Below are 10,394 nucleotides of genomic sequence, written 5' to 3'. Positions count from 1 at the left end.
AAAGAAAAACAAATACTGTATCGTCACATGTATATGTGGAAACTAATACAGTCAAACCCATAGAAGCAGAGAGTAGAATTAATTAATTCTATTAATGCTATTAATTAGAACATAGTAAGAGAGATGAAAATGGCTTCAACAGTTTCTTCAAGTAAACTTGACAGAGCTGAAGAAAGAATCAGTTACCTTAAAGACAGATCAGTAGAAGCTACTCAAACTGAAACACAAAGAGAAAAACATGTGTTAAAATAAAAGAACAGAATATCCAAGAACTGTGGGACCATATCAAATAGCCTAATGGGTGTACAACTGGAATCTCAGAATGGTGAAAGATTAGTTGCTTTTACCATGGGGGAAAAGGCAAGAATGGCCCCTCTCAACACTGCTGTTCAATATTACACTGAAATTCTTAGTCTGTGCAATAAGGCAAGAAAAATAAAGTTAATACAGATTTAAAGGGAAAAAAATAAAACTATATTCACAGAAAACATGCCTCTATACATGGAAAACACCAAAGAATCTATTTAAAAGCTCCCACATACAATAAAAGAGATTAGCAAATTTGCAAGATATTAGGTCAATAAACAAAAATAAATTGTATTTATATATGCTAGCAATCAAAGACTGGAATACAAATTTTCAAAAAAAAGTACCTACAATAATAGCTAAAAAAATGAAATTCTAAATATCAATCTAACAAAATATATTCAGAATCTGTATTCTGAAATCTACAAGACACTCATGAAAAAAATAAATAAGACCTAAATAAATGGAAAGATATATCATGTTAACAGTTAGAAGACTTGATAATGATAAGGCAAGCATCAATTCTCCCCAAAACTGATCTATAGGTTCAATGTTTTGTAGTTTTTGCTCACAAGCTTCTCAGGCAATACCGAAGTGTGGACCAATTTGCCTCTCCACAAAAATAAAAATATGAAAAAGCTTCTAAATACATCCCATACTTTTTAGTTTTACTGCTACTTATATTGACTACAGGTTCTCAAGTTGTTATTCACTCAGCTTTATCAGTTTCTTCAAGTTTACTATTAGGATCATCAGGCAGGAATATACTACCTGATGTGACCTCAATGGTTTTCAAGAGTTCTAAATTTCTCTCATTATTTTGCTCATTGAGGAATTATCTTCAACAGTTGTGGGGAAGTTTATGTTCCAAGTGTGTTTATATTATTAAACCTTTAAAAGGTAAATAAAAAATAGCTTATAAATTCTAGAACTATCAGTTCTTTTGTACTACCAAGGAACTCACTGTGGAGGGAAATAAAACTAAGAGCATGTTTACAAACAAACATTTGGGTATAATTATAGCAGAAAGTTGAACAAATACGTGGGAAACATTTTGTATGTGTTCAATCAAATTTAAATGTACTAGACCTCAGGGGACAAACTCAGGTTCCCAAAATTTTAGCCATGCAAACCTTCTGGGACCCACCAAAAAAAAATTACCTTTCTAGCTGGTTATATCAGGAGATAGAACACTAGCCCACTGGACCTAAGTCATAGTTCCATGGCCTCCCACAAAGTCATCAGTTCTCTTTGATGGATCTGCAACACAAACGTAATGACTGGATAATGCCAAAGTACTAAATTTTACAATTATTCCCTGTGTATTAGTGTTCTACTTTCTGCGCTTTTGTGAAGGATTCAAAATTGTGTGACATGGAAAATGGAATTCTGCTAATTTACCTGTAAATGCAAAACTGCTTTTACTCCCCAAAACTTTTCTCTCAGATCTTCACATAAGATTGATGCTCCTGGGCACATTGCCGTATTTATCCTGTAACATAACGTGACACCCAGCCCTCTCTACTCAACATACCACCTAATCTCCAGAGGTACTTGGGTCAACCTGAGAAGAAAAACAAGGTACCATTCTTTACTGGCAGCTGCCTGGTAACATGTTCAACAACATCATTAAGATGACCTAGTGAGTCATGACTAAATATATCAAATTAGCAAATCAACAAATTTCTATGCAATATCCTATAAATATATTTGGCTTTCAAAGTGAGACAGGAACAAAACTAACCCTAAAGAAACCATACACTGGGTGAAGCAAACATAACTTCCAATATATTTTTAATGGAATCTACAGGAAAAAGATTTTTCACACACCAAATCAAAAATATTTGCACATCAAATATATGAATATGCACTTTCCCTAATTGATAAATGACTTCATATTGGATATGCATTGCCCTGAACCAGCACACACTACTATAAAAGGTCACAATGGGAACACCAATAAGTACATTAGAGGCAAAATGACAAGTAATCTATGAGTAGATAGATGGGAAGTAACTAAAAACTATGAAAGGAAGATATATTTCTATACAGATGAAAATGTTTTTCTGTGCTGTGTTTACTGAAAGCTTTAATTTCATTATTTGTCTTTAATTCATTTTAGTTCTCTTCTTTCTTATTCTCTCTTACAAACTAAACAAAGTCACCCTTTCTTTTGCCATCCCATTGTAAAAATGCCCTCATTATTAATTCCAAAAATATAATTCCTTTTGTTCCCTTGTATTACATGTTTCCCCCAACTCTCCACTGCTTTGCTCAAGGCTGACCTGCTCTCAATGTCAGATTTCTCCCCAAGCATTTCACCTGCCCTGATTATACCTGAGTCCTATCCCAAGGGCTTTTCCTGTGGACCTCAGGTCCCTCTCCAGCTGAACTTGTGACTACTGAAGACAAGGGCAGGCCAGTGCAGATGGGGATATGGGGAGTACTCGTCTGCTTTTCCTACATCACATCTCAACAAGTAAGGGCATTTACTCTATAGCTTCCCACATCTTCCTGTTTTTACCCTTCTCCTGGTTTCAGAAAATGCCACTTCTTTATGCTTTGAACACCTCAGGAGCTACTTACAAACGTCCATCCAATGTGTTCCTCCATCACTGTTCTGAGCTACCCATGCTACAACCTGACAATGTGCCCTTCCTTTCATCTGGCATCCCTCAGTAGTGATCTGAGCCCTTTTCTTTCAAAGCATCTTCCCATGGGACAGAGACCAGACAATTCTTCATAGTCATCAACTCTGACCACTGTGTCTTCCTGTCTTCAAACTCGTGTCAAGCTCTATCACACCTAAACCTACAAAAAGCCAAGAGTATTAGAGACTCACTTGACAATCCCAATCTCCAGTCAGTATCAGCATGTTCAAGATAAAATGAAGATAGCAATCCATTTTTGATTCCAAACAAGATGAAGTTGACATATTTCTCCCTATTCCTCCCATTAAGTATAGTTAAAACCCTTGAATGTTATATATAAGAAGACACTGAAAGGTGGAAAAAAAGACAAACTGGCTAGGGAAATTGGGGCTCAAAACATGGCAGTATGTTCCCTACATTTTCTTTTTGCCTCCTTTATATCCCAGACCGGGTACTTGAGAAGCCTGGAACATGGTACAGCTACTTTGGAAGAAGTTCTGGCAGTTTCTTATAAAACTATACACATGCCTACCTTATGACACATCAATTCCAATCTTCCATATTTATGCAAGGGAAATCCAATCATATTGTCACAAGGGACTTATAGTGTTCACAGCAGTTTCATCCATAACAACCAAAAACTTGAAACTGCCCCCACGTGTCCATTAATAGAAGAATGAACAAACTGTGATTTACTCATAGAGTGGAATATTACTCATCAATTAAAATGCATACACTCTCAATATTTGCAACTATATAGATAGATCTTAAAGATGTTATGCTGAGTTAAAGAAGCTAGACATGAGTAGAACACGATGTATAATTCTGTTTATATGAAATATTAGAACACCCCAAAAATTCTATCATAAAAAACATCTAAATTCTTGTTGTATCTGGGGAACGGGACAGGAATTGGCTGGGAAAGGGCATGATGAAACGTTCTGGTATAATGGAACTATTCTATAACTTGATAGAGGATTGTGTTACATAGGTATATATATTCGTCAAATTTCAGATATTGTAGATTTAGTTGTTCATTTCATTATATGTAAATGTTACATCAGAAGTAAAGAACTGTAAAGAAATACTGAACACTAGCTAATGGTATTGATGTTGCAGTATTGAGAAGGAAGTGTAACACCTGGAATTCACTTTGAAATGCAATAAAATATATGATGGCTGAATGGATGACTAAATCTATGATAAACGAGCATCGTTAATTGATTATGGTAGAATGTAGGTGGTGAGTATTACTGTAAACTTCTTCCAACTTTGCTTTATGTTTGAAATTTTTGTTGGGGGAGAAATTGATCATGTACATGTGTATATGTGCTTCCCTTTCAAGACTTTTTATTCTGTTATTTATTTAATCTTCAGCTAATACCACACTATCTTTCTTACTCTAGCTTTATATTAAATTCTTCTTCTTCAAGATTATCTATACTATTTTCAGGCCTTTTATTCAACTATAAATTTAAAATCAGATTGTCAATTTCTACAACAGTTTCTCTGAGATTCTGGTGTGAATTGAATTGAATTGAATCTACGGATCAATTTAGGAGAAATTAATTTTAATTTATGAACATACTCTGTTCCTCTATTTATCTCTTTAATATTTCTCAATAATGTTCTGAAGTTTTAGTATAGAAATACTGAATCTCTTTTTGGTACGTTTTCTTTTAGGTATTGGGAAATTTTTAATTCTGTTGAAATGTTATTTTATTTCATTTTTGTTAGTATAATAGTCCCCTCTTATCTGAGGAGGATTTGTTCCAAGACCCCTGGTGGATGTCTGAAACCACAGACAGTACCAAACCATTCACATACCATGTTTTTTCCTATACATACATACCTACAATAAAGTTTAATTTGTAAATTAGGCACAGTAAGAGATTAACAACAATAACTAATAATAAAATAAAACAATCATAACAGTATACTATAATAAAAGTTACATGAATGTGGTATCCCTCTCTCTTTCTCAGAATATCTTATTGCACAAGTATAATGCACTGTGGCTGTAACTTTTGCAGTGTGAGATGCGACAGCAGCAAAACTAGAATGATTTCTTTTTACTTCTTCACAATTTCACAAATGAAAAATTAATTCTTACCATAGATATTAGCAACCTCAGCATACAATTTTTTCTCTTTCCTTTCTAAAAACCCTGATTAGCCAAAGCAATCTTGAGAAAGAAAAACGGAGCTAGAGGAAACAGGCTCCCTGGCTTCAGATTATACTACAAAGCTACAGTAATCAAGACAGTATGGTACTGGCACAAAAATAGAAATATAGATCCATGGAACAGGATAGAAAGCCCATAGATAAACCCACGCACATATGGTCACCTTATTTTTGATAAAGGAGGCAAGAATATACAATGGAGAAAAGACAGCCTCTCCAATAAGTGGTGCTGGGAAAACTGGACAGCTACATGTAAAAGAATGAAATTAGAACACTCCCTAACACCAGGCACAAAAATAAACTCAAAATGGATTAAAGACCTAAATGTAAGGCCAGACACTATAAAACGCTTAGAGGAAAACATAGGAAGAACACTTTATGACATAAATCACAGCAAGTTCCTTTTTGACCCCCCCCCAGAGGAATGGAAATAAAAACAAAAATAAACAAATGGGACCTAATGAAACTTAAAAGCTTTTGCACAGAAAAGGAAATCATAAACAAGACATAAAGACAGCCCACAGAGTCGCAAGAGGGAAGAGATATGGGGATATATGTATATGTATAGCTGATTCACTTTGTTATACAGCAGAAACTAACACACCATTGTAAAGCAATTATACTCCAATAAAGATGTTAAAAAATATATATATACAAACAATAAATGCTGGAGAGGGTGTGGAGAAAAGGGAACTCTCCTACACTATTGGTGAGAATGTAAATTGGTACAATCATTCTAGAGAAGAGTATGGAGGTTCCTTATAAAACTAAATATAGAATTACCATAAGTTGAGAACTTTCACCTTTTCACTTAAAGGAAACACTTTATGGTTTCACTTTAGCATATCCAAATTGCCAGCATAATTACTCTTGTACTTTGGGGCCACTATTAGGTAAAATAAGTGTTACTTGAACACAAGCATTTGGATACCCTGACAGTCAGTTTGATATCCAAGAAAGCTACTAAGTGACTAATAGGAAGAATACCCTAGGCAAAGGGATGATTCACACCCCAGGCAGGGACGCATGAGATTTCATCACACTATTCAGAACACTGCCCAATTTAAAACTTGAGAATTTTTTATTTCTGAAATTTTCCATTTAGTATTTTCAGACCATGGTTAAGAGTGGATAACCAAAACCATGGAAAGTGAAATCGTGGATGGGGAGGACCGCTGTAGTATATAAAAAATACAGTGAAAGAAACCAGGGATCCTTGGAGAAAAGCCTTCTAGGACTAGGGTGAGAAATATACAAGATGAGCCTGGAGCAACTTCCAGGCCAGAAAGTAAAGAAGTGCTTAAAAAAAAAAAAAAAGCTACATTGATGAGAGTTTGTTAAAGAGTCACAGGAGCCAACTGAAAGAGATCCAACAGCCAAAGCTAGGACAATATTGACAATAAAATAAAATAAAGCAATATTGGATTAACACCTAAGCTTAATTAACTCCTCATAAGTCCATACTGATGTCAATAAATGATTGGATAAATAAAAGGGAAAAGACAAATCTCTCATGTAGAAGAATGAAAAATAATTTTTGCAGGTACCCACTCCTCAACAAGGGGGACCATAAATTCCCACTCTCTAAGTGTGGGCTACCCATTGTGACTTTCATCTAAAGAGTACAATATAGAAGTGGGGCTGGGTGGGTACCTTTACACTGAGTGATATTTTTCAAATGTTAAACGAACATTGTATTATCTTAATAAATTCTAATAAACAATAAAGATGTTGTTTACTATTTTTATATCTACTTTCATGAGAGAGGTTCACCTGCAATTTACCTCTCATATTATTTGTCAGGATTTAGTATGGAGATATTAGTGACCTTTTAAAATAATTTGTGAATTGTTCCCTCTTTTCCTAAAAGAGTACATTGTAATTGGTGTTATTTCTTCTTTAAATTTATGGAAGAATTGATCAGTGAAGCCATCTAGGTCAAAAGATTTCCCTGTGTCAAGATGTAAACTGCAGACTCTTTAGTATTAATATATCTAGGACTATTTATATTTTCTATTTCATCTTTCATCAGGTGAGTATGTTTTGCAATTTTTGTGATTAATGTAACCCAGATCCTCAATCTTACTGTCATAAAGTATCTCTATGTCTTCTATGTCTGGGATAGCTGAAGAACCTGTAATGATGTCTTATTTTAATTCCTAACATTATTTATGACTGCCCTCTTTTTTTATTAATCAAACGTGCTAAGAGTTTATCAACTACATGTGTTTTTTTTCAATTTTAAGATACAGCTCTTGGTTGCCACATGACATTTCCAAAATCTAGTTGAATGTCCATAAGAAATATATCCTTTTCCATATCCAGCATCATGGAATTCCCAAGGATTCCCATTCAAAAGAACAACAGAGTTTTTTTTTTTAAACACTAAAAATGAAACAAAATCAAATCAAAATCCTTTTTGACACTGAGCACGTATATAAAGAATAGTAGAAAGCATCACGGTAAGGTATAAAACTAGACAGAATGCCTGTTTGAAACTAGTGTGCTTTGATGCAATAAAGGATGATAACTAAGAAAAATCCTTTCCTGCAGATTGTCCAGTTGTGCCTCTGTGCTTCATTTGAGATGAGATAGTCTGGCCGGGAAGTAAAAAAATGATGAAGTAGTCATCCCTTGAAACCAATCATTAAACTTTGCTGGGATGATGAGGGAGACGTGTAAATTTCCCTGGAAGGCATTAAGAACAGAAAGTTTTCTCCCTGGTCTATCTGTGTGTAAGCTGGATTGAAATAGATGACTTCTTAATTTTTTTCCTCTAGCTTGATTCATTTATAATACTGAGAATAGAATCTAACTTCAGATACTGAGACTTTTGGATTGATTTCAACACATGTACATTGAACTTCAGTTGTGAAACTGCCTTGAGAAATTCAAAAATCTGTTAATGAATTATTGCCTATTAGACAAGCATATCAAAATACTATTTAAAAGCTCATGAACATGCTTAGAAGGAATAGGAACTTTTCGCCTGTCTCGTATAACCAACATATAAAAGCACAAAAAATGGTTCTGAAGAACCTAGGGGCAGGACAGGGATAAAGATGCAGATGTAGAGAATGGACTTGAGGACATGGGGAGGGGGAAGGGTAAGCTGGGATGAAGTGACAGAGTGGCATGGACATATATACACTACCAAATGTAAAATAGAGAGCTAGTGGGAAGCAGCCGCATAGCACAGGGAGATCAACTCAGTGCTTTGCGACCACCTAGAGGGTTGGGATAGGGAGGGTGGGAGGGAGATGAAAGAGGGAGGAGATATGGGACATATGTATATGTATAGCTGATTCACTTTGTTATAAAGCAGAAACTAACACATCATTGTAAAGCAATTATACTCCAATAAAGATGATAAAAAAAAGCTTGTATATGTGTGTGTGTGTGTGTGTGTGTGTATCTCCATATGTCCTTCTGTTAAAAATAAAAACTAGTGTTGTTAAGGAATAGCTATTTCCTGATAAAACTACCCGTTGTCTTCTTTGCCAGAGAAATGCAACTCAGAAACTGACACATTTCAATCCATCTGTATGTACAGCATGTCCCACGTCACAAAGATAACACGGGCATCTTAACTTTAAATGAGACAAAACAAACAAAATTAACACTGGTGGGAACCCTCTGCCACTCAATTTGTGCTGGGTTTAACACCTTCTTATTTTATATATCCTTCCACATAAACAGTTTTATATTAGCCTCTGATATGGTGCCTTGCAACGATTCAGTGCTGAGCTGCTTAAAAGCACTAATTAGCAGCTTTAATACAGAAGGGAACACATATATTAGAAAAATCCTGCAAACCCAGAATACCCTTTGGGCCCTGCCATTTGTGTGTGAAATAACTCAATAAAAAAAAAATACTATATTGTTAATCACAAGACCTTCCAGGAATATAATCAATCACACAAGAAATATAAACTGTACCTTTATAAACAAAAGAAGAAAAATGATGACTTCCATTTAAGCTGAGCACAGGAATTGTCACAATGAGCAGATGCATTTGTAAAACTAAGCACACTTCATAATAATGATAAAAAATACTACAACTGTATGTATATCCAATTGACATATATGCATCACATTCAATTTTGGCACAACCAGCAATACAATTATTAAATTAACACTTCATCTATTTCTTTCTATCACTTCCAACAATACCAAAGCCATATCTACTTACATATTAACTTTAACAGAAAATAAGTAATCTTCAAGTACTTTGAAAATAAAGAAACATTTGGAGCTTCCGGGAAGATGGCGGAAGAGTAAGACGCGGAGATCACCTTCTCCCCACAGATACACCAGAAATACATCTAAACGTGGAACAACTCCTACAGAACACCTACTGAACGCTGGCAAATGACCTCAGACCTCCCAAAAGGCAAAAAAAACCCCACATACCTGGGTAGGGCAAAAGAAAAAACAGAGACAAAAGGATAAGGATGCGGCCTGCACCAGTGGGAGGGAGCTGTGAAGGAGGAAAGCTTTCCACACACTAGGAACCCCTTTGCGGGCGGAGACTGCGGATGGCTGAGCGGGAAAGCTTCGGAGCCGCGGAAGAAAACACAGCAACAGGGGTGCAGAGGGCAAAGCGGAGAGATTCCCGCACAGAGGATCAATGCTGACCAGTACTCACCAGCGCAGGAGGCTTGTCTGCTCACCCTCCGGGGCGGGCGGGGCTGGGAGCTGAGGCTCGGGCTTCCGTCGGAGCGCCGGCAAAGGACTGACAGCCTGCAAGGGTTTAGTGCGCCACGGCTAGCCGGGAGGGAGTCCGGGGAAAAGTCTGTAGCTGCCGAAGAGGCAAGAGACTTTTTCTTCCCTCTTTGTTTCCTGGTGCACGAGGAGAGGGGATTAAGAGCGCTGCTTAAAGGAGCTCCAGAGACGGGCGCGAGCCGCGGCTAACATGGCGGCATGAGACGCTAAGGCTGCTGCTGCCGCCACCAAGAAGCCTGTGTGCGAGCACAGGTCACTATCCACACCCCCCTTCCGGGGAGCCTGTGCAGCCAGCCACTGCCTAGGTCCTGGTAACCGGGGACAACTCCTCCGGAAGAATGCACGGCGCGCCTCAGGCTGGTGCAACGTCACGCCGGCCTCTGCCGCCGCAGGCCCGCCCCGCACTCCATGCCCCTCCCACCCCCGGCCTGAGTGAGCCAGAGCCCGAGAATCAGCGGCTCCTTTAACCCCGTCCTGTCTGAGCAAAGAACAGACGCCCTCCAGCGACCTACCCGCAGAGGCGGGGCC

Source organism: Neophocaena asiaeorientalis, unplaced genomic scaffold (assembly GCF_003031525.2).
Source record: "Neophocaena asiaeorientalis asiaeorientalis breed wild unplaced genomic scaffold, Neophocaena_asiaeorientalis_V1.1 scaffold381, whole genome shotgun sequence".
Classification (NCBI taxonomy): Eukaryota; Metazoa; Chordata; class Mammalia; order Artiodactyla; family Phocoenidae; genus Neophocaena; species Neophocaena asiaeorientalis.
Note: the sequence above shows the minus strand (reverse complement) of the source record.